The following is a 26,333-nucleotide window of genomic DNA, read 5'->3' on the forward strand; positions in this document are numbered from 1 at the left end:
CTACAGAAAGAGTGTTCAGAACTGCGCAATCAAAAGTATGGTTTAACTCTGTTAGCTTAATGAACATATCAGAAATAAGTTTCACACAATGCTTCTGTGTAGTTTTTATTTGAAGATATTATTGTTCCCAATAGAGGCCTCTTAGCGCTCAGAATGTCCAATTGCAGTTTCTACAGAAAGAGTGTTTCAGAAAGGCTCAATCAAAAGTAAGGTTCAACTCTGTTAGTTGAATGCACAGAACAGAAAGAAGTTTCATACAATGCTTCTGTGTAGTTTATATTTGAACATATTTTTTTTCCAATATTACCCACTTAGCGCTACGAATGTCCAGTTGCATTTTCTACAGACAGAGTGTTTCAAAACTGCTCAATCAAAAGTATGGTTTAACTCTGTTAGCTGAATGCTCAGATCAGAAAGAAGTTTCACAGAATGCTTCTGTGTAGTTTATATTTGAATATATTCCTTTTTCCACTACTACTCTCTTAGCGCTCCAAATGTCCAGTTGCATTTTCTACAGAAAGAGTGTTCAGATCTGCTCAATCAAAAGTATGGTTTAACTCTGTTAGCTGAATGCACAGATCAGAAAGAAGTTTCACAGAATGATTCTGTGTAGTTTATATTTGGAGACATTCCTTTTTCCACTATTACCCTCTTAGCGCTCCGAATCTCCACTTGCATTTTCTACAGAAAGAGTGTTTCAGAACGGCTCAATCAAAACTAAGTTTCAACTCATTTAGTTGAACAAACAGAACAGAAAGAAGTTTCACACAATTCTTCTGTGTAGTTTTTATTTGTAGACATTCTTTTTCCCAATATAGGCCTCTTAGCGCTCAGAATGTCCAATTGCAGTTTCTACAGAAAGAGTGTTTCAGAACGTCTCAATCAAAAGTAAGGTTCAACTCTGTTAGTTGAATGCACAGAACAGAAAGAAGTTTCATACAATGCTTCTCTGTAGTTTATATTTGAACATATTCTTTTTTCCACTATTACCCACTTAGCGCTACGAATGTCCAGTTGCATTTTCCACAGACAGAGTGTTTCAAAACTGCTCAATCAAAAGTATGGTTTAACTCTGTTTGCTGAATGCTCAGATCAGAAAGAAGTTTCACAGAATGCTTCTGTGTAGTTTATATTTGAATATATTCCTTTTTCCACTACTACTCTCTTAGAGCTCCAAATGTCCAGTTGCATTTTCTACAGAAAGAGTGTTCAGATCTGCTCAATCAAAAGTATGGTTGAACTCTGTTAGCTGAATGCACAGATCAGAAAGAAGTTTCACCGAATGATTCTGTGTAGTTTATATTTGAAGACATTCCTTTTTCCACTATTACCCTCTTAGCGCTCCGAATCTCCACTTGCATTTTCTACAAAAAGAGTGTTTCATAACTGCTCAATCAAAAATATGTTTTATCTCTGTTAACTGAATTTACAGATCAGAAATAAGTTTCACAGAATGCATCTGTGTAGTTTTTATTTGAAGATATTCTTTTTCCCAATGTAGGCCTCTTAGCGCTTAGCATGTCCAATTGCAGTTTCTACAGAAAGAGTGTTTCAGAACGGCTCAATCAAAAGTAAGGTTCAACTCTGTTAGTTGAATGCACAAAACAGAAAGAATTTTCACAGAATGCTACTGTGTAGTTTATATTTGCATATATTCCTTTTTCCACTATTACCCTCTTAGCGCTCCGAATGTCCACTTGCATTTTCTACAGAAAGAGTGTTCAGAACTGCGCAATCAAAAGTATGGTTTAACTCTGTTAGCTTAATGAACATATCAGAAATAGGTTTCACACAATGCTTCTGTGTAGTTTTTATTTGAAGATATTATTTTTCCCAATAGAGGCCTCTTAGCGCTCAGAATGTCCAATTGCAGTTTCTACAGAAAGAGTGTTTCAGAAAGGCTCAATCAAAAGTAAGGTTCAACTCTGTTAGTTGAATGCACAGAACAGAAAGAAGTTTCATACAATGCTTCTGTGTAGTTTATATTTGAACATATTTTTTTTCCACTATTACCCACTTAGCGCTACGAATGTCCAGTTGCATTTTCTACAGACAGAGTGTTTCAAAACTGCTCAATCAAAACTATGGTTTAACTCTGTTAGCTGAATGCTCCGATCAGAAAGAAGTTTCACAGAATGCTTCTGTGTAGTTTATATTTGAATATATTCCTTTTTCCACTACTACTCTCTTAGCGCTCCAAATGTCCAGTTGCATTTTCTACAGAAAGAGTGTTCAGATCTGCTCAATCAAAAGTATGGTTTAACTCTGTTAGCTGAATGCACAGATCAGAAAGAAGTTTCACAGAATGATTCTGTGTAGTTTATATTTGGAGATATTCCTTTTTCCACTATTACCCTCTTAGCGCTCCGAATCTCCACTTGCATTTTCTACAGAAAGAGTGTTTCAGAACGGCTCAATCAAAACTAAGTTTCAACTCATTTAGTTGAACAAACAGAACAGAAAGAAGTTTCACACAATTCTTCTGTGTAGTTTTTATTTGTAGACATTCTTTTTCCCAATATAGGCCTCTTAGCGCTCAGAATGTCCAATTGCAGTTTCTACAGAAAGAGTGTTTCAGAACGTCTCAATCAAAAGTAAGGTTCAACTCTGTTAGTTGAATGCACAGAACAGAAAGAAGTTTCATACAATGCTTCTCTGTAGTTTATATTTGAACATATTCTTTTTTCCACTATTACCCACTTAGCGCTACGAATGTCCAGTTGCATTTTCCACAGACAGAGTGTTTCAAAACTGCTCAATCAAAAGTATGGTTTAACTCTGTTTGCTGAATGCTCAGATCAGAAAGAAGTTTCACAGAATGCTTCTGTGTAGTTTATATTTGAATATATTCCTTTTTCCACTACTACTCTCTTAGCGCTCCAAATGTCCAGTTGCATTTTCTACAGAAAGAGTGTTCAGATCTGCTCAATCAAAAGTATGGTTGAACTCTGTTAGCTGAATGCACAGATCAGAAAGAAGTTTCACCGAATGATTCTGTGTAGTTTATATTTGAAGACATTCCTTTTTCCACTATTACCCTCTTAGCGCTCCGAATCTCCACTTGCATTATCTACAAAAAGAGTGTTTCATAACTGCTCAATCAAAAATATGTTTTATCTCTGTTAACTGAATTTACAGATCAGAAATAAGTTTCACAGAATGCATCTGTGTAGTTTTTATTTGAAGATATTCTTTTTCCCAATGTAGGCCTCTTAGCGCTTAGCATGTCCAATTGCAGTTTCTACAGAAAGAGTGTTTCAGAACGGCTCAATCAAAAGTAAGGTTCAACTCTGTTAGTTGAATGCACAGAACAGAAAGAATTTTCACAGAATGCTACTGTGTAGTTTATATTTGCATATATTCCTTTTTCCACTATTACCCTCTTAGCGCTCCGAATGTCCACTTGCATTTTCTACAGAAAGAGTGTTCAGAACTGCGCAATCAAAAGTATGGTTTAACTCTGTTAGCTTAATGAACATATCAGAAATAACTTTCACACAATGCTTCTGTGTAGTTTTTATTTGAAGATATTATTGTTCCCAATAGAGGCCTCTTAGCGCTCAGAATGTCCAATTGCAGTTTCTACAGAAAGAGTGTTTCAGAAAGGCTCAATCAAAAGTAAGGTTCAACTCTGTTAGTTGAATGCACAGAACAGAAAGAAGTTTCATACAATGCTTCTGTGTAGTTTATATTTGAACATATTTTTTTTCCAATATTACCCACTTAGCGCTACGAATGTCCAGTTGCATTTTCTACAGACAGAGTGTTTCAAAACTGCTCAATCAAAAGTATGGTTTAACTCTGTTAGCTGAATGCTCAGATCAGAAAGAAGTTTCACAGAATGCTTCTGTGTAGTTTATATTTGAATATATTCCTTTTTCCACTACTACTCTCTTAGCGCTCCAAATGTCCAGTTGCATTTTCTACAGAAAGAGTGTTCAGATCTGCTCAATCAAAAGTATGGTTTAACTCTGTTAGCTGAATGCACAGATCAGAAAGAAGTTTCACAGAATGATTCTGTGTAGTTTATATTTGGAGACATTCCTTTTTCCACTATTACCCTCTTAGCGCTCCGAATCTCCACTTGCATTTTCTACAGAAAGAGTGTTTCAGAACGGCTCAATCAAAACTAAGTTTCAACTCATTTAGTTGAACAAACAGAACAGAAAGAAGTTTCACACAATTCTTCTGTGTAGTTTTTATTTGTAGACATTCTTTTTCCCAATATAGGCCTCTTAGCGCTCAGAATGTCCAATTGCAGTTTCTACAGAAAGAGTGTTTCAGAACGTCTCAATCAAAAGTAAGGTTCAACTCTGTTAGTTGAATGCACAGAACAGAAAGAAGTTTCATACAATGCTTCTCTGTAGTTTATATTTGAACATATTCTTTTTTCCACTATTACCCACTTAGCGCTACGAATGTCCAGTTGCATTTTCCACAGACAGAGTGTTTCAAAACTGCTCAATCAAAAGTATGGTTTAACTCTGTTTGCTGAATGCTCAGATCAGAAAGAAGTTTCACAGAATGCTTCTGTGTAGTTTATATTTGAATATATTCCTTTTTCCACTACTACTCTCTTAGAGCTCCAAATGTCCAGTTGCATTTTCTACAGAAAGAGTGTTCAGATCTGCTCAATCAAAAGTATGGTTGAACTCTGTTAGCTGAATGCACAGATCAGAAAGAAGTTTCACCGAATGATTCTGTGTAGTTTATATTTGAAGACATTCCTTTTTCCACTATTACCCTCTTAGCGCTCCGAATCTCCACTTGCATTTTCTACAAAAAGAGTGTTTCATAACTGCTCAATCAAAAATATGTTTTATCTCTGTTAACTGAATTTACAGATCAGAAATAAGTTTCACAGAATGCAACTGTGTAGTTTTTATTTGAAGATATTCTTTTTCCCAATGTAGGCCTCTTAGCGCTTAGCATGTCCAATTGCAGTTTCTACAGAAAGAGTGTTTCAGAACGGCTCAATCAAAAGTAAGGTTCAACTCTGTTAGTTGAATGCACAAAACAGAAAGAATTTTCACAGAATGCTACTGTGTAGTTTATATTTGCATATATTCCTTTTTCCACTATTACCCTCTTAGCGCTCCGAATGTCCACTTGCATTTTCTACAGAAAGAGTGTTCAGAACTGCGCAATCAAAAGTATGGTTTAACTCTGTTAGCTTAATGAACATATCAGAAATAGGTTTCACACAATGCTTCTGTGTAGTTTTTATTTGAAGATATTATTTTTCCCAATAGAGGCCTCTTAGCGCTCAGAATGTCCAATTGCAGTTTCTACAGAAAGAGTGTTTCAGAAAGGCTCAATCAAAAGTAAGGTTCAACTCTGTTAGTTGAATGCACAGAACAGAAAGAAGTTTCATACAATGCTTCTGTGTAGTTTATATTTGAACATATTTTTTTTCCACTATTACCCACTTAGCGCTACGAATGTCCAGTTGCATTTTCTACAGACAGAGTGTTTCAAAACTGCTCAATCAAAACTATGGTTTAACTCTGTTAGCTGAATGCTCCGATCAGAAAGAAGTTTCACAGAATGCTTCTGTGTAGTTTATATTTGAATATATTCCTTTTTCCACTACTACTCTCTTAGCGCTCCAAATGTCCAGTTGCATTTTCTACAGAAAGAGTGTTCACATCTGCTCAATCAAAAGTATGCTTTAACTCTGTTAGCTGAATGCACAGATCAGAAAGAAGTTTCACAGAATGATTCTGTGTAGTTTATATTTGGAGACATTCCTTTTTCCACTATTACCCTCTTAGCGTTCCGAATCTCCACTTGCATTTTCTACAGATAGAGTGTTTCAGAACGGCTCAATCAAAAGTAAGGTTCAACTCTTTTAGTTGAACAAACAGAACAGAAAGAAGTTTCACACAATTCTTCTGTGTAGTTTTTATTTGTAGACATTCTTTTTCCCAATATAGGCCTCTTAGCGCTCAGAATGTCCAATTGCAGTTTCTACAGAAAGAGTGTTTCAGAACGGCTCAATCAAAAGTAAGGTTCAACTCTGTTAGTTGAATGCACAGAACAGAAAGAAGTTTCATACAATGCTTCTGTGTAGTTTATATTTGAACATATTCTTTTTTCCACTATTACCCACTTAGCGCTACGAATGTCCAGTTGCATTTTCTACAGACAGAGTGTTTCAAAACTGCTCAATCAAAAGTATGGTTTAACTCTGTTAGCTGAATGCTCAGATCAGAAAGAAGTTTCACAGAATGCTTCTGTGTAGTTTATATTTGAATATATTCCTTTTTCCACTACTATTCTCTTAGCGCTCCAAATGTCCAGTTGCATTTTCTACAGAAAGAGTGTTCAGATCTGCTCAATCAAAAGTATGCTTTAACTCTGTTAGCTGAATGCACAGATCAGAAAGAAGTTTCACAGAATGATTCTGTGTAGTTTATATTTGGAGACATTCCTTTTTCCACTATTACCCTCTTAGCGCTCCGAATCTCCACTTGCATTTTCTACAGAAAGAGTGTTTCAGAACGGCTCAATCAAAACTAAGGTTCAAATCTTTTAGTTGAACAAACAGAACAGAAAGAAGTTTCACAAAATTCTTCTGTGTAGTTTTTATGTGTAGACATTCTTTTTCCCAATATAGGCCTCTTAGCGCTCAGAATGTCCAATTGCAGTTTCTACAGAAAGAGTGTTTCAGAACGGCTCAATCAAAAGTAAGGTTCAACTCTGTTAGTTGAATGCACAGAACAGAAAGAAGTTTCATACAATGCTTCTGTGTAGTTTGTATTTGAATATATTCTTTTTTCCACTATTACCCACTTAGCGCTAAAATGTCCAGTTGCATTTTCTACAGACAGAGTGTTTCAAAACTGCTCAATCAAAAGTATGGTTTAACTCTGTTAGCTGAATGCTCAGATCAGAAAGAAGTTTCACAGAATGCTTCTGTGTAGTTTATATTTGAATATATTCCTTTTTCCACTTCTACGGTCTTAGCGCTCCAAATGTGCAGTTGAATTTCCTACAGAAAGAGTGTTCAGATCTGCTCCATCAAAAGTATGGTTTAACTCTGTTAGCTGAATGCACAGATCAGAAAGAAGTTTCACCAAATGATTCTGTGTAGTTTATATTTGAAGACATTCCTTTTTCCACTATTACCCACTTAGCGCTCCGAATCTCCACTTGCATTTTCTACAAAAAGTGTGTTTCATAACTGCTCAATCAAAAATATGTTTTATCTCTGTTAACTGAATTTACAGATCAGAAATAAGTTTCACAGAATGCATCTGTGTAGTTTTTATTTGAAGATGTTCTTTTTCCCAATGTAGGCCTCTTAGCGCTTAGCATGTCCAATTGCAGTTTCTACAGAAAGAGTGTTTCAGAACGGCTCAATCAAAAGTAAGGTTCAACTCTGTTAGTTGAATGCACAGAACAGAAAGAATTTTCACAGAATGCTACTGTGTAGTTTATATTTGCATATATTCCTTTTTCCACTATTACCCTCTTAGCGCTCCGAATGTCCACTTGCATTTTCTACAGAAAGAGTGTTCAGAACTGCGCAATCAAAAGTATGGTTTAACTCTGTTAGCTTAATGAACATATCAGAAATAAGTTTCACACAATGCTTCTGTGTAGTTTTTATTTGAAGATATTATTTTTCCCAATATTGGCCTCTTAGCGCTCAGAATGTCCAATTGCAGTTTCTACAGAAAGACTGTTTCAGAAAGGCTCAATCAAAAGTAAGGTTCAACTCTGTTAGTTGAATGCACAGAACAGAAAGAAGTTTCATACAATGCTTCTGTGTAGTTTATATTTGAACATATTCTTTTTTCCACTATTACCCACTTAGCGCTACGAATGTCCAGTTGCATTTTCTACAGACAGAGTGTTTCAAAACTGCTCAATCAAAAGTATGGTTTAACTCTGTTAGCTGAATGCTCAGATCAGAAAGAAGTTTCACAGAATGCTTCTGTGTAGTTTATATTTGAATATATTCCTTTTTCCACTACTATTCTCTTAGCGCTCCAAATGTCCAGTTGCATTTTCTACAGAAAGAGTGTTCAGATCTGCTCAATCAAAAGTATGCTTTAACTCTGTTAGCTGAATGCACAGATCAGAAAGAAGTTTCACAGAATGATTCTGTGTAGTTTATATTTGGAGACATTCCTTTTTCCACTATTACCCTCTTAGCGCTCCGAATCTCCACTTGCATTTTCTACAGAAAGAGTGTTTCAGAACGGCTCAATCAAAACTAAGGTTCAAATCTTTTAGTTGAACAAACAGAACAGAAAGAAGTTTCACAAAATTCTTCTCTGTAGTTTTTATGTGTAGACATTCTTTTTCCCAATATAGGCCTCTTAGCGCTCAGAATGTCCAATTGCAGTTTCTACAGAAAGAGTGTTTCAGAACGGCTCAATCAAAAGTAAGGTTCAACTCTGTTAGTTGAATGCACAGAACAGAAAGAAGTTTCATACAATGCTTCTGTGTAGTTTGTATTTGAACATATTCTTTTTTCCACTATTACCCACTTAGCGCTAAAATGTCCAGTTGCATTTTCTACAGACAGAGTGTTTCAAAACTGCTCAATCAAAAATATGTTTTATCTCTGTTAACTGAATTTACAGATCAGAAATAAGTTTCACAGAATGCATCTGTGTAGTTTTTATTTGAAGATGTTCTTTTTCCCAATGTAGGCCTCTTAGCGCTTAGCATGTCCAATTGCAGTTTCTACAGAAAGAGTGTTTCAGAACGGCTCAATCAAAAGTAAGGTTCAACTCCGTGAGTTGAATGCACAGAACAGAAAGAATTTTCACAGAATGCTACTGTGTAGTTTATATTTGCATATATTCCTTTTTCCACTCTTACCCTCTTAGCGCTCCGAATGTCCACTTGCATTTTCTACAGAAAGAGTGTTCAGAACTGCGCAATCAAAAGTATGGTTTAACTCTGTTAGCTTAATGAACATATCAGAAATAAGTTTCACACAATGCTTCAGTGTAGTTTTTATTTGAAGATATTATTTTTCCCAATATTGGCCTCTTAGCGCTCAGAATGTCCAATTGCAGTTTCTACAGAAAGAGTGTTTCAGAAAGGCTCAATCAAAAGTAAGGTTCAACTCTGTTAGTTGAATGCACAGAACAGAAAGAAGTTTCATACAATGCTTCTGTGTAGTTTATATTTGAACATATTCTTTTTTCCACTATTACCCACTTAGCGCTACGAATGTCCAGTTGCATTTTCTACAGACAGAGTGTTTCAAAACTGCTCAATCAAAAGTATGGTTTAACTCTGTTAGCTGAATGCTCAGATCAGAAAGAAGTTTCACAGAATGCTTCTGTGTAGTTTATATTTGAATATATTCCTTTTTCCACTACTACTCTCTTAGCGCTCCAAATGTCCAGTTGCATTTTCTACAGAAAGAGTGTTCAGATCTGCTCAATCAAAAGTATGGTTTAACTCTGTTAGCTGAATGCACAGATGAGAAAGAAGTTTCACAGAATGATTCTGTGTAGTTTATATTTGGAGACATTCCTTTTTCCACTATTACCCTCTTAGCGCTCCGAATCTCCACTTGCATTTTCTACAGAAAGAGTGTTTCAGAACGGCTCAATCAAAACTAAGGTTCAACTATTTTAGTTGAACAAACAGAACAGAAAGAAGTTTCACAAAATTCTTCTCTGTAGTTTTTATTTGTAGACATTCTTTTTCCCAATATAGGCCTCTTAGCGCTCAGAATGTCCAATTGCAGTTTCTACAGAAAGAGTGTTTCAGAACGGCTCAATCAAAAGTAAGGTTCAACTCTGTTAGTTGAATGCACAGAACAGAAAGAAGTTTCATACAATGCTTCTGTGTAGTTTATATTTGAACATATTCTTTTTTCCACTATTACCCACTTAGCGCTACGAATGTCCAGTTGCATTTTCTACAGACAGAGTGTTTCAAAACTGCTCAATCAAAAGTATGGTTTAACTCTGTTAGCTGAATGCTCAGATCAGAAAGAAATTTCACAGAATGCTTCTGTGTAGTTTATATTTGAATATATTCCTTTTTCAACTACTACGCTCTTAGCGCTCCAAATGTCCAGTTGAATTTCCTACAGAAAGAGTGTTCAGATCTGCTCCATCAAAAGTATGGTTTAACTCTGTTAGCTGAATGCACAGATCAGAAAGAAGTTTCACCAAATGATTCTGTGTAGTTTATATTTGAAGACATTCCTTTTTCCACTATTACCCACTTAGCGCTCCGAATCTACACTTGCATTTTCTACAAAAAGAGTGTTTCATAACTGCTCAATCAAAAATATGTTTTATCTCTGTTAACTGAATTTACAGATCAGAAATAAGTTTCACAGAATGCATCTGTGTAGTTTTTATTTGAAGATATTCTTTTTCCCAATGTAGGCCTCTTAGCGCTTAGCATGTCCAATTGCAGTTTCTACAGAAAGAGTGTTTCAGAACGGCTCAATCAAAAGTAAGGTTCAATTCTGTTAGTTGAATGCACAGAACAGAAAGAATTTTCACAGAATGCTACTGTGTAGTTTATATTTGAATATATTCCTTTTTCCACTATTACCCTCTTAGCGCTCCGAATGTCCACTTGCATTTTCTACAGAAAGAGTGTTCAGAACTGCGCAATCAAAAGTATGGTTTAACTCTGTTAGCTTAATGAACATATCAGAAATAAGTTTCACACAATGCTTCTGTGTAGTTTTTATTTGAAGATATTATTTTTCCCAATATAGGCCTCTTAGCGCTCAGAATGTCCAATTGCAGTTTCTACAGAAAGAGTGTTTCAGAAAGGCTCAATCAAAAGTAAGGTTCAACTCTGTTAGTTAAATGCACAGAACAGAAATAAGTTTCATACAATGCTTCTGTGTAGTTTATATTTGAACGTATTCTTTTTTCCACTATTACCCACTTAGCGCTACGAATGTCCAGTTGCATTTTCTACAGACAGAGTGTTTCAAAACTGCTCAATCAAAAGTATGGTTTAACTCTGTTAGCTGAATGCTCAGATCAGAAAGAAGTTTCACAGAATGATTCTGTGTAGTTTATATTTGAATATATTCCTTTTTCCACTACTACTCTCTTAGCGCTCCAAATGTCCAGTTGCATTTTCTACAGAAAGAGTGTTCAGATCTGCTCAATCAAAAGTATGGTTTAACTCTGTTAGCTGAATGCACAGATCAGAAAGAAGTTTCACAGAATGATTCTGTGTAGTTTATATTTGGAGACATTCCTTTTTCCACTATTACCCTCTTAGCGCTCCGAATCTCCACTTGCATTTTCTACAGAAAGAGTGTTTCAGAACGGCTCAATCAAAACTAAGGTTCAACTCTTTTAGTTGAACAAACAGAACAGAAAGAAGTTTCACAAAATTCTTCTGTGTAGTTTTTATTTGTAGACATTCTTTTTCCCAATATAGGCCTCTTAGCGCTCAGAATGTCCAATTGCAGTTTCTACAGAAAGAGTGTTTCAGAACGGCTCAATCAAAAGTAAGGTTCAACTCTGTTAGTTGAATGCACAGAACAGAAAGAATTTTCACAGAATGCTACTGTGTAGTTTATATTTGCATATATTCCTTTTTCCACTATTACCCTCTTAGCGCTCCGAATGTCCACTTGCATTTTCTACAGAAAGAGTGTTCAGAACTGCGCAATCAAAAGTATGGTTTAACTCTGTTAGCTTAATGAACATATCAGAAATAAGTTTCACACAATGCTTCTGTGTAGTTTTTATTTGAAGATATTATTTTTCCCAATATTGGCCTCTTAGCGCTCAGAATGTCCAATTGCAGTTTCTACAGAAAGACTGTTTCAGAAAGGCTCAATCAAAAGTAAGGTTCAACTCTGTTAGTTGAATGCACAGAACAGAAAGAAGTTTCATACAATGCTTCTGTGTAGTTTATATTTGAACATATTCTTTTTTCCACTATTACCCACTTAGCGCTACGAATGTCCAGTTGCATTTTCTACAGACAGAGTGTTTCAAAACTGCTCAATCAAAAGTATGGTTTAACTCTGTTAGCTGAATGCTCAGATCAGAAAGAAGTTTCACAGAATGCTTCTGTGTAGTTTATATTTGAATATATTCCTTTTTCCACTACTATTCTCTTAGCGCTCCAAATGTCCAGTTGCATTTTCTACAGAAAGAGTGTTCAGATCTGCTCAATCAAAAGTATGCTTTAACTCTGTTAGCTGAATGCACAGATCAGAAAGAAGTTTCACAGAATGATTCTGTGTAGTTTATATTTGGAGACATTCCTTTTTCCACTATTACCCTCTTAGCGCTCCGAATCTCCACTTGCATTTTCTACAGAAAGAGTGTTTCAGAACGGCTCAATCAAAACTAAGGTTCAAATCTTTTAGTTGAACAAACAGAACAGAAAGAAGTTTCACAAAATTCTTCTCTGTAGTTTTTATGTGTAGACATTCTTTTTCCCAATATAGGCCTCTTAGCGCTCAGAATGTCCAATTGCAGTTTCTACAGAAAGAGTGTTTCAGAACGGCTCAATCAAAAGTAAGGTTCAACTCTGTTAGTTGAATGCACAGAACAGAAAGAAGTTTCATACAATGCTTCTGTGTAGTTTGTATTTGAACATATTCTTTTTTCCACTATTACCCACTTAGCGCTAAAATGTCCAGTTGCATTTTCTACAGACAGAGTGTTTCAAAACTGCTCAATCAAAAATATGTTTTATCTCTGTTAACTGAATTTACAGATCAGAAATAAGTTTCACAGAATGCATCTGTGTAGTTTTTATTTGAAGATGTTCTTTTTCCCAATGTAGGCCTCTTAGCGCTTAGCATGTCCAATTGCAGTTTCTACAGAAAGAGTGTTTCAGAATGGCTCAATCAAAAGTAAGGTTCAACTCCGTTAGTTGAATGCACAGAACAGAAAGAATTTTCACAGAATGCTACTGTGTAGTTTATATTTGCATATATTCCTTTTTCCACTCTTACCCTCTTAGCGCTCCGAATGTCCACTTGCATTTTCTACAGAAAGAGTGTTCAGAACTGCGCAATCAAAAGTATGGTTTAACTCTGTTAGCTTAATGAACATATCAGAAATAAGTTTCACACAATGCTTCAGTGTAGTTTTTATTTGAAGATATTATTTTTCCCAATATTGGCCTCTTAGCGCTCAGAATGTCCAATTGCAGTTTCTACAGAAAGAGTGTTTCAGAAAGGCTCAATCAAATGTAAGGTTCAACTCTGTTAGTTGAATGCACAGAACAGAAAGAAGTTTCATACAATGCATCTGTGTAGTTTATATTTGAACATATTCTTTTTTCCACTATTACCCACTTAGCGCTACGAATGTCCAGTTGCATTTTCTACAGACAGAGTGTTTCAAAACTGCTCAATCAAAAGTATGGTTTAACTCTGTTAGCTGAATGCTCAGATCAGAAAGAAGTTTCACAGAATGCTTCTGTGTAGTTTATATTTGAATATATTCCTTTTTCCACTACTACTCTCTTAGCGCTCCAAATGTCCAGTTGCATTTTCTACAGAAAGAGTGTTCAGATCTGCTCAATCAAAAGTATGGTTTAACTCTGTTAGCTGAATGCACAGATGAGAAAGAAGTTTCACAGAATGATTCTGTGTAGTTTATATTTGGAGACATTCCTTTTTCCACTATTACCCTCTTAGCGCTCCGAATCTCCACTTGCATTTTCTACAGAAAGAGTGTTTCAGAACGGCTCAATCAAAACTAAGGTTCAACTATTTTAGTTGAACAAACAGAACAGAAAGAAGTTTCACAAAATTCTTCTCTGTAGTTTTTATTTGTAGACATTCTTTTTCCCAATATAGGCCTCTTAGCGCTCAGAATGTCCAATTGCAGTTTCTACAGAAAGAGTGTTTCAGAACGGCTCAATCAAAAGTAAGGTTCAACTCTGTTAGTTGAATGCACAGAACAGAAAGAAGTTTCATACAATGCTTCTGTGTAGTTTGTATTTGAACATATTCTTTTTTCCACTATTACCCACTTAGCGCTACGAATGTCCAGTTGCATTTTCTACAGACAGAGTGTTTCAAAACTGCTCAATCAAAAGTATGGTTTAACTCTGTTAGCTGAATGCTCAGATCAGAAAGAAGTTTCACAGAATGCTTCTGTGTAGTTTATATTTGAATATATTCCTTTTTCAACTACTACGCTCTTAGCGCTCCAAATGTCCAGTTGAATTTCCTACAGAAAGAGTGTTCAGATCTGCTCCATCAAAAGTATGGTTTAACTCTGTTAGCTGAATGCACAGATCAGAAAGAAGTTTCACCAAATGATTCTGTGTAGTTTATATTTGAAGACATTCCTTTTTCCACTATTACCCACTTAGCGCTCCGAATCTACACTTGCATTTTCTACAAAAAGAGTGTTTCATAACTGCTCAATCAAAAATATGTTTTATCTCTGTTAACTGAATTTACAGATCAGAAATAAGTTTCACAGAATGCATCTGTGTAGTTTTTATTTGAAGATATTCTTTTTCCCAATGTAGGCCTCTTAGCGCTTAGCATGTCCAATTGCAGTTTCTACAGAAAGAGTGTTTCAGAACGGCTCAATCAAAAGTAAGGTTCAATTCTGTTTGTTGAATGCACAGAACAGAAAGAATTTTCACAGAATGCTACTGTGTAGTTTATATTTGAATATATTCCTTTTTCCACTATTACCCTCTTAGCGCTCCGAATGTCCACTTGCATTTTCTACAGAAAGAGTGTTCAGAACTGCGCAATCAAAAGTATGGTTTAACTCTGTTAGCTTAATGAACATATCAGAAATAAGTTTCACACAATGCTTCTGTGTAGTTTTTATTTGAAGATATTATTTTTCCCAATATAGGCCTCTTAGCGCTCAGAATGTCCAATTGCAGTTTCTACAGAAAGAGTGTTTCAGAAAGGCTCAATCAAAAGTAAGGTTCAACTCTGTTAGTTAAATGCACAGAACAGAAATAAGTTTCATACAATGCTTCTGTGTAGTTTATATTTGAACGTATTCTTTTTTCCACTATTACCCATTTAGCGCTACGAATGTCCAGTTGCATTTTCTACAGACAGAGTGTTTCAAAACTGCTCAATCAAAAGTATGGTTTAACTCTGTTAGCTGAATGCTCAGATCAGAAAGAAGTTTCACAGAATGATTCTGTGTAGTTTATATTTGAATATATTCCTTTTTCCACTACTACTCTCTTAGCGCTCCAAATGTCCAGTTGCATTTTCTACAGAAAGAGTGTTCAGATCTGCTCAATCAAAAGTATGCTTTAACTCTGTTAGCTGAATGCACAGATCAGAAAGAAGTTTCACAGAATGATTCTGTGTAGTTTATATTTGGAGACATTCCTTTTTCCACTATTACCCTCTTAGCGCTCCGAATCTCCACTTGCATTTTCTACAGAAAGAGTGTTTCAGAACGGCTCAATCAAAACTAAGGTTCAACTCTTTTAGTTGAACAAACAGAACAGAAAGAAGTTTCACAAAATTCTTCTGTGTAGTTTTTATTTGTAGACATTCTTTTTCCCAATATAGGCCTCTTAGCGCTCAGAATGTCCAATTGCAGTTTCTACAGAAAGAGTGTTTCAGAACGGCTCAATCAAAAGTAAGGTTCAACTCTGTTAGTTGAATGCACAGAACAGAAAGAATTTTCACAGAATGCTACTGTGTAGTTTATATTTGCATATATTCCTTTTTCCACTATTACCCTCTTAGCGCTCCGAATGTCCACTTGCATTTTCTACAGAAAGAGTGTTCAGAACTGCGCAATCAAAAGTATGGTTTAACTCTGTTAGCTTAATGAACATATCAGAAATAAGTTTCACACAATGCTTCTGTGTAGTTTTTATTTGAAGATATTATTTTTCCCAATATTGGCCTCTTAGCGCTCAGAATGTCCAATTGCAGTTTCTACAGAAAGACTGTTTCAGAAAGGCTCAATCAAATGTAAGGTTCAACTCTGTTAGTTGAATGCACAGAACAGAAAGAAGTTTCATACAATGCTTCTGTGTAGTTTATATTTGAACATATTCTTTTTTCCACTATTACCCACTTAGCGCTACGAATGTCCAGTTGCATTTTCTACAGACAGAGTGTTTCAAAACTGCTCAATCAAAAGTATGGTTTAACTCTGTTAGCTGAATGCTCAGATCAGAAAGAAGTTTCACAGAATGCTTCTGTGTAGTTTATATTTGAATATATTCCTTTTTCCACTACTATTCTCTTAGCGCTCCAAATGTCCAGTTGCATTTTCTACAGAAAGAGTGTTCAGATCTGCTCAATCAAAAGTATGCTTTAACTCTGTTAGCTGAATGCACAGATCAGAAAGAAGTTTCACAGAATGATTCTGTGTAGTTTATATTTGGAGACATTCCTTTTTCCACTATTACCCTCTTAGCGCTCCGAATCTCCACTTGCATTTTCTACAGAAAGAGTGTTTCAGAACGGCTCAATCAAAACTAAGGTTCAAATCATTTAGTTGAACAAACAGAACAGAAAGAAGTTTCACAAAATTCTTCTCTGTAGTTTTTATGTGTAGACATTCTTTTTCCCAATATAGGCCTCTTAGCGCTCAGAATGTCCAATTGCAGTTTCTACAGAAAGAGTGTTTCAGAACGGCTCAATCAAAAGTAAGGTTCAACTCTGTTAGTTGAATGCACAGAACAGAAAGAAGTTTCATACAATGCTTCTGTGTAGTTTGTATTTGAACATATTCTTTTTTCCACTATTACCCACTTAGCGCTAAAATGTCCAGTTGCATTTTCTACAGACAGAGTGTTTCAAAACTGCTCAATCAAAAATATGTTTTATCTCTGTTAACTGAATTTACAGATCAGAAATAAGTTTCACAGAATGCATCTGTGTAGTTTTTATTTGAAGATGTTCTTTTTCCCAATGTAGGCCTCTTAGCGCTTAGCATGTCCAATTGCAGTTTCTACAGAAAGAGTGTTTCAGAACGGCTCAATCAAAAGTAAGGTTCAACTCCGTTAGTTGAATGCACAGAACAGAAAGAATTTTCACAGAATGCTACTGTGTAGTTTATATTTGCATATATTCCTTTTTCCACTCTTACCCTCTTAGCGCTCCGAATGTCCACTTGCATTTTCTACAGAAAGAGTGTTCAGAACTGCGCAATCAAAAGTATGGTTTAACTCTGTTAGCTTAATGAACATATCAGAAATAAGTTTCACACAATGCTTCAGTGTAGTTTTTATTTGAAGATATTATTTTTCCCAATATTGGCCTCTTAGCGCTCAGAATGTCCAATTGCAGTTTCTACAGAAAGAGTGTTTCAGAAAGGCTCAATCAAAAGTAAGGTTCAACTCTGTTAGTTGAATGCACAGAACAGAAAGAAGTTTCATACAATGCTTCTGTGTAGTTTATATTTGAACATATTCTTTTTTCCACTATTACCCACTTAGCGCTACGAATGTCCAGTTGCATTTTCTACAGACAGAGTGTTTCAAAACTGCTCAATCAAAAGTATGGTTTAACTCTGTTAGCTGAATGCTCAGATCAGAAAGAAGTTTCACAGAATGCTTCTGTGTAGTTTATATTTGAATATATTCCTTTTTCCACTACTACTCTCTTAGCGCTCCAAATGTCCAGTTGCATTTTCTACAGAAAGAGTGTTCAGATCTGCTCAATCAAAAGTATGGTTTAACTCTGTTAGCTGAATGCACAGATGAGAAAGAAGTTTCACAGAATGATTCTGTGTAGTTTATATTTGGAGACATTCCTTTTTCCACTATTACCCTCTTAGCGCTCCGAATCTCCACTTGCATTTTCTACAGAAAGAGTGTTTCAGAACGGCTCAATCAAAACTAAGGTTCAACTATTTTAGTTGAACAAACAGAACAGAAAGAAGTTTCACAAAATTCTTCTCTGTAGTTTTTATTTGTAGACATTCTTTTTCCCAATATAGGCCTCTTAGCGCTCAGAATGTCCAATTGCAGTTTCTACAGAAAGAGTGTTTCAGAACGGCTCAATCAAAAGTAAGGTTCAACTCTGTTAGTTGAATGCACAGAACAGAAAGAAGTTTCATACAATGCTTCTGTGTAGTTTATATTTGAACATATTCTTTTTTCCACTATTACCCACTTAGCGCTACGAATGTCCAGTTGCATTTTCTACAGACAGAGTGTTTCAAAACTGCTCAATCAAAAGTATGGTTTAACTCTGTTAGCTGAATGCTCAGATCAGAAAGAAGTTTCACAGAATGCTTCTGTGTAGTTTATATTTGAATATATTCCTTTTTCAACTACTACGCTCTTAGCGCTCCAAATGTCCAGTTGAATTTCCTACAGAAAGAGTGTTCAGATCTGCTCCATCAAAAGTATGGTTTAACTCTGTTAGCTGAATGCACAGATCAGAAAGAAGTTTCACCAAATGATTCTGTGTAGTTTATATTTGAAGACATTCCTTTTTCCACTATTACCCACTTAGCGCTCCGAATCTACACTTGCATTTTCTACAAAAAGAGTGTTTCATAACTGCTCAATCAAAAATATGTTTTATCTCTGTTAACTGAATTTACAGATCAGAAATAAGTTTCACAGAATGCATCTGTGTAGTTTTTATTTGAAGATATTCTTTTTCCCAATGTAGGCCTCTTAGCGCTTAGCATGTCCAATTGCAGTTTCTACAGAAAGAGTGTTTCAGAACGGCTCAATCAAAAGTAAGGTTCAATTCTGTTAGTTGAATGCACAGAACAGAAAGAATTTTCACAGAATGCTACTGTGTAGTTTATATTTGAATATATTCCTTTTTCCACTATTACCCTCTTAGCGCTCCGAATGTCCACTTGCATTTTCTACAGAAAGAGTGTTCAGAACTGCGCAATCAAAAGTATGGTTTAACTCTGTTAGCTTAATGAACATATCAGAAATAAGTTTCACACAATGCTTCTGTGTAGTTTTTATTTGAAGATATTATTTTTCCCAATATAGGCCTCTTAGCGCTCAGAATGTCCAATTGCAGTTTCTACAGAAAGAGTGTTTCAGAAAGGCTCAATCAAAAGTAAGGTTCAACTCTGTTAGTTAAATGCACAGAACAGAAATAAGTTTCATACAATGCTTCTGTGTAGTTTATATTTGAACATATTCTTTTTTCCACTATTACCCACTTAGCGCTACGAATGTCCAGTTGCATTTTCTACAGACAGAGTGTTTCAAAACTGCTCAATCAAAAGTATGGTTTAACTCTGTTAGCTGAATGCTCAGATCAGAAAGAAGTTTCACAGAATGCTTCTGTGTAGTTTATATTTGAATATATTCCTTTTTCCACTACTACTCTCTTAGCGCTCCAAATGTCCAGTTGCATTTTCTACAGAAAGAGTGTTCAGATCTGCTCAATCAAAAGTATGGTTTAACTCTGTTAGCTGAATGCACAGATCAGAAAAATGTTTCACAGAATGATTCTGTGTAGTTTATATTTGGAGACATTCCTTTTTCCACTATTACCCTCTTAGCGCTCCGAATCTCCACTTGCATTTTCTACAGAAAGAGTGTTTCAGAACGGCTCAATCAAAACTAAGGTTCAACTCTGTTAGTTGAACAAACAGAATAGAAAGAAGTTTCACAAAATTCTTCTGTGTAGTTTTTATTTGTAGACATTCTTTTTCCCAATATAGGCCTCTTAGCGCTCAGAATGTCCAATTGCAGTTTCTACAGAAAGAGTGTTTCAGAACGGCTCAATCAAAAGTAAGGTTCAACTCTGTTAGTTGAATGCACAGAACAGAAAGAAGTTTCATACAATGCTTCTGTGTAGTTTGTATTTGAACATATTCTTTTTTCCACTATTACCCACTTAGCGCTACGAATGTCCAGTTGCATTTTCTACAGACAGAGTGTTTCAAAACTGCTCAATCAAAAGTATGGTTTAACTCTGTTAGCTGAATGCTCAGATCAGAAAGAAGTTTCACAGAATGCTTCTGTGAAGTTTATATTTGAATATATTCCTTTTTCCACTACTACGCTCTTAGCGCTCCAAATGTCCAGTTGAATTACCTACAGAAAGAGTGTTCAGATCTGCTCCATCAAAAGTATGGTTTAACTCTGTTAGCTGAATGCACAGATCAGAAAGAAGTTTCTCCAAATGATTCTGTGTAGTTTATATTTGAAGACATTCCTTTTTCCACTATTACCCACTTAGCGCTCCGAATCTACACTTGCATTTTCTACAAAAAGAGTGTTTCATAACTGCTCAATCAAAAATATGTTTTATCTCTGTTAACTGAATTTACAGATCAGAAATAAGTTTCACAGAATGCATCTGTGTAGTTTTTATTTGAAGATATTATTTTTCCCAATGTAGGCCTCTTAGCGCTTAGCATGTCCAATTGCAGTTTCTAAAGAAAGAGTGTTTCAGAACGGCTCAATCAAAAGTAAGGTTCAACACTGTTAGTTGAATGCACAGAACAGAAAGAATTTTCACAGAATGCTACTGTGTAGTTTATATTTGCATATATTCCTTTTTCCACTATTACCCTCTTAGCGCTCCGAATGTCCGCTTGCATTTTCTACAGAAAGAGTGTTCAGAACTGCGCAATCAAAGGTATGGTTTAACTCTGTTAGCTTAATGAACATATCAGAAATAAGTTTCACACAATGCTTCTGTGTAGTTTTTATTTGAAGATATTATTTTTCCCAATATAGGCCTCTTAGCGCTCAGAATGTCCAATTGCAGTTTCTACAGAAAGAGTGTTTCAGAAAGGCTCAATCAAAAGTAAGGTTCAACTCTGTTAGTTAAATGCACAGAACAGAAATAAGTTTCATACAATGCTTCTGTGTAGTTTATATTTGAACATATTTTTTTTCCAATATTACCCACTTAGCGCTACGAATGTCCAGTTGCATTTTCTACAGACAGAGTGTTTCAAAACTGCTCAATCAAAAGTATGGTTTAATTCTGTTAGCTGAATGCTCAGATCAGAAAGAAGTTTCACAGAATGCTTCTGTGTAGTTTATATTTGAATATATTCCTTTTTCCACTACTACTCTCTTAGCGCTCCAAATGTCCAGTTGCATTTTCTACAGAAAGAGTGTTCAGATCTGCTCAATCAAAAGTATGGTTTAACTCTGTTAGCTGAATGCACAGATCAGAAAGAAGTTTCACAGAATGATTCTGTGTAGTTTATATTTGGAGACATTCCTTTTTCCACTATTACCCTCTTAGCGCTCCGAATCTCCACTTGCATTTTCTACAGAAAGAGTGTTTCAGAACGGCTCAATCAAAACTAAGTTTCAACTCATTTAGTTGAACAAACAGAACAGAAAGAAGTTTCACACAATTCTTCTGTGTAGTTTTTATTTGTAGACATTCTTTTTCCCAATATAGGCCTCTTAGCGCTCAGAATGTCCAATTGCAGTTTCTACAGAAAGAGTGTTTCAGAACGTCTCAATCAAAAGTAAGGTTCAACTCTGTTAGTTGAATGCACAGAACAGAAAGAAGTTTCATACAATGCTTCTCTGTAGTTTATATTTGAACATATTCTTTTTTCCACTATTACCCACTTAGCGCTACGAATGTCCAGTTGCATTTTCCACAGACAGAGTGTTTCAAAACTGCTCAATCAAAAGTATGGTTTAACTCTGTTTGCTGAATGCTCAGATCAGAAAGAAGTTTCACAGAATGCTTCTGTGTAGTTTATATTTGAATATATTCCTTTTTCCACTACTACTCTCTTAGCGCTCCAAATGTCCAGTTGCATTTTCTACAGAAAGAGTGTTCAGATCTGCTCAATCAAAAGTATGGTTGAACTCTGTTAGCTGAATGCACAGATCAGAAAGAAGTTTCACCGAATGATTCTGTGTAGTTTATATTTGAAGACATTCCTTTTTCCACTATTACCCTCTTAGCGCTCCGAATCTCCACTTGCATTTTCTACAAAAAGAGTGTTTCATAACTGCTCAATCAAAAATATGTTTTATCTCTGTTAACTGAATTTACAGATCAGAAATAAGTTTCACAGAATGCATCTGTGTAGTTTTTATTTGAAGATATTCTTTTTCCCAATGTAGGCCTCTTAGCGCTTAGCATGTCCAATTGCAGTTTCTACAGAAAGAGTGTTTCAGAACGGCTCAATCAAAAGTAAGGTTCAACTCTGTTAGTTGAATGCACAGAACAGAAAGAATTTTCACAGAATGCTACTGTGTAGTTTATATTTGCATATATTCCTTTTTCCACTATTACCATCTTAGCGCTCCAAATGTCCACTTGCATTTTCTACAGAAAGAGTGTTCAGAACTGCGCAATCAAAAGTATGGTTTAACTCTGTTAGCTTAATGAACATATCAGAAATAAGTTTCACACAATGCTTCTGTGTAGTTTTTATTTGAAGATATTATTTTTCCCAATAGAGGCCTCTTAGCGCTCAGAATGTCCAATTGCAGTTTCTACAGAAAGAGTGTTTCAGAAAGGCTCAATCAAAAGTAAGGTTCAACTCTGTTAGTTGAATGCACAGAACAGAAAGAAGTTTCATACAATGCTTCTGTGTAGTTTATATTTGAACATATTTTTTTTCCACTATTACCCACTTAGCGCTACGAATGTCCAGTTGCATTTTCTACAGACAGAGTGTTTCAAAACTGCTCAATCAAAAGTATGGTTTAACTCTGTTAGCTGAATGCTCAGATCAGAAAGAAGTTTCACAGAATGCTTCTGTGTAGTTTATATTTGAATATATTCCTTTTTCCACTACTACTCTCTCAGCGCTCCAAATGTCCAGTTGCATTTTCTACAGAAAGAGTGTTCACATCTGCTCAATCAAAAGTATGCTTTAACTCTGTTAGCTGAATGCACAGATCAGAAAGAAGTTTCACAGAATGATTCTGTGTAGTTTATATTTGGAGACATTCCTTTTTCCACTATTACCCTCTTAGCGCTCCGAATCTCCACTTGCATTTTCTACAGAAAGAGTGTTTCAGAACGGCTCAATCAAAAGTAAGGTTCAACTCTTTTAGTTGAACAAACAGAACAGAAAGAAGTTTCACACAATTCTTCTGTGTAGTTTTTATTTGTAGACATTCTTTTTCCCAATATAGGCCTCTTAGCGCTCAGAATGTCCAATTGCAGTTTCTACAGAAAGAGTGTTTCAGAACGGCTCAATCAAAAGTAAGGTTCAACTCTGTTAGTTGAATGCACAGAACAGAAAGAAGTTTCATACAATGCTTCTGTGTAGTTTATATTTGAACATATTCTTTTTTCCACTATTACCCACTTAGCGCTACGAATGTCCAGTTGCATTTTCTACAGACAGAGTGTTTCAAAACTGCTCAATCAAAAGTATGGTTTAACTCTGTTAGCTGAATGCTCAGATCAGAAAGAAGTTTCACAGAATGCTTCTGTGTAGTTTATATTTGAATATATTCCTTTTTCCACTACTATTCTCTTAGCGCTCCAAATGTCCAGTTGCATTTTCTACAGAAAGAGTGTTCAGATCTGCTCAATCAAAAGTATGCTTTAACTCTGTTAGCTGAATGCACAGATCAGAAAGAAGTTTCACAGAATGATTCTGTGTAGTTTATATTTGGAGACATTCCTTTTTCCACTATTACCCTCTTAGCGCTCCGAATCTCCACTTGCATTTTCTACAGAAAGAGTGTTTCAGAACGGCTCAATCAAAACTAAGGTTCAAATCTTTTAGTTGAACAAACAGAACAGAAAGAAGTTTCACAAAATTCTTCTGTGTAGTTTTTATGTGTAGACATTCTTTTTCCCAATATAGGCCTCTTAGCGCTCAGAATGTCCAATTGCAGTTTCTACAGAAAGAGTGTTTTAAAACGGCTCAATCAAAAGTAAGGTTCAACTCTGTTAGTTGAATGCACAGAACAGAAAGAAGTTTCATACAATGCTTCTGTGTAGTTTGTATTTGAACATATTCTTTTTTCCACTATTACCCACTTAGCGCTAAAATGTCCAGTTGCATTTTCTACAGACAGAGTGTTTCAAAACTGCTCAATCAAAAGTATGGTTTAACTCTGTTAGCTGAATGCTCAGATCAGAAAGAAGTTTCACAGAATGCTTCTGTGTAGTTTATATTTGAATATATTCCTTTTTCCACTACTACGGTCTTAGCGCTCCAAATGTGCAGTTGAATTTCCTACAGAAAGAGTGTTCAGATCTGCTCCATCAAAAGTATGGTTTAACTCTGTTAGCTGAATGCACAGATCAGAAAGAAGTTTCACCAAATGATTCTGTGTAGTTTATATTTGAAGACATTCCTTTTTCCACTATTACCCACTTAGCGCTCCGAATCTCCACTTGCATTTTCTACAAAAAGAGTGTTTCATAACTGCTCAATCAAAAATATGTTTTATCTCTGTTAACTGAATTTACAGATCAGAAATAAGTTTCACAGAATGCATCTGTGTAGTTTTTATTTGAAGATATTCTTTTTCCCAATGTAGGCCTCTTAGCGCTTAGCATGTCCAATTGCAGTTTCTACAGAAAGAGTGTTTCAGAACGGCTCAATCAAAAGTAAGGTTCAACTCTGTTAGTTGAATGCACAGAACAGAAAGAATTTTCACAGAATGCTACTGTGTAGTTTATATTTGCATATATTCCTTTTTGCTCTATTACCCTCTTAGCGCTCCGAATGTCCACTTGCATTTTCTACAGAAAGAGTGTTCAGAACTGCGCAATCAAAAGTATAGTTTAACTCTGTTAGCTTAATGAACATATCAGAAATAAGTTTCACACAATGCTTCTGTGTAGTTTTTATTTGAAGATATTATTTTTCCCAATATAGGCCTCTTAGCGCTCAGAATGTCCAATTGCAGTTTCTACAGACAGAGTGTTTCAGAAAGGCTCAATCAAAAGTAAGGTTCAACTCTGTTAGTTAAATGCACAGAACAGAAATAAGTTTCATACAATGCTTCTGTGTAGTTTATATTTGAACATATTCTTTTTTCCACTATTACCCACTTAGCGCTACGAATGTCCAGTTGCATTTTCTACAGACAGAGTGTTTCAAAACTGCTCAATCAAAAGTATGGTTTAATTCTGTTACCTGAATGCTCAGATCAGAAAGAAGTTTCACAGAATGCTTCTGTGTAGTTTATATTTGAATATATTCCTTTTTCCACTAGTACTCTCTTAGCGCTCCAAATGTCCAGTTGCATTTTCTACAGAAAGAGTGTTCAGATCTGCTCAATCAAAAGTATGGTTTAACTCTGTTAGCTGAATGCACAGATCATAAAGAAGTTTCACAGAATGATTCTGTGTAGTTTATATTTGGAGACATTCCTTTTTCCACTATTACCCTCTTAGCGCTCCGAATCTCCACTTGCATTTTCTACAGAAAGAGTGTTTCAGAACGGCTCAATCAAAACTAAGGTTCAACTCTTTTAGTTGAACAAACAGAACAGAAAGAAGTTTCACAAAATTCTTCTCTGTAGTTTTTATTTGTAGACATTCTTTTTCCCAATATAGGCCTCTTAGCGCTCAGAATGTCCAATTGCAGTTTCTACAGAAAGAGTGTTTCAGAACGGCTCAATCAAAAGTAAGGTTCAACTCTGTTAGTTGAATGCACAGAACAGAAAGAAGTTTCATACAATGCTTCTGTGTAGTTTATATTTGAACATATTCTTTTTTCCACTATTACCCACTTAGCGCTACGAATGTCCAGTTGCATTTTCTACAGACAGAGTGTTTCAAAACTGCTCAATCAAAAGTATGGTTTAACTCTGTTAGCTGAATGCTCAGATCAGAAAGAAGTTTCACAGAATGCTTCGGTGTAGTTTATATTTGAATATATTCCTTTTTCCACTACTACGCTCTGAGCACTCCAAATGTCCAGCTGCATTTTCTACAGAAAGTGTGTTCAGATCTGCTCAATCAAAAGTATGGTTTAACTCTGTTAGCTGAATGCACAGATCAGAAAGAAGTTTCACCGAATGATTCTGTGTAGTTTATATTTGAAGACATTCCTTTTTCCACTATTACCCTCTTAGCGCTCCGAATCTCCACTTGCATTTTCTACAAAAAGAGTGTTTCATAACTGCTCAATCAAAAATATGTTTTATCTCTGTTAACTGAATTTACAGATCAGAAATAAGTTTCACAGAATGCATCTGTGTAGTTTTTATTTGAAGATATTCTTTTTCCCAATGTAGGCCTCTTAGCGCTTAGCATGTCCAATTGCAGTTTCTACAGAAAGGGAGTTTCAGAACGGCTCAATCAAAAGTAAGGTTCAACTCTGTTAGTTGATTGCACAGAACAGAAAGAATTTTCACAGAATCCTACTGTGTAGTTTAAATTTGAATATATTCCTTTTTCCACTATTACCCTCTTAGCGCTCCGAATGTCCACTTGCATTTTCTACAGAAAGAGTGTTCAGAACTGCGCAATCAAAAGTATGGTTTAACTCTGTTAG

This window comes from Symphalangus syndactylus, chromosome 24 (assembly GCF_028878055.3).
Source record: "Symphalangus syndactylus isolate Jambi chromosome 24, NHGRI_mSymSyn1-v2.1_pri, whole genome shotgun sequence".
NCBI lineage: Eukaryota > Metazoa > Chordata > Mammalia > Primates > Hylobatidae > Symphalangus > Symphalangus syndactylus.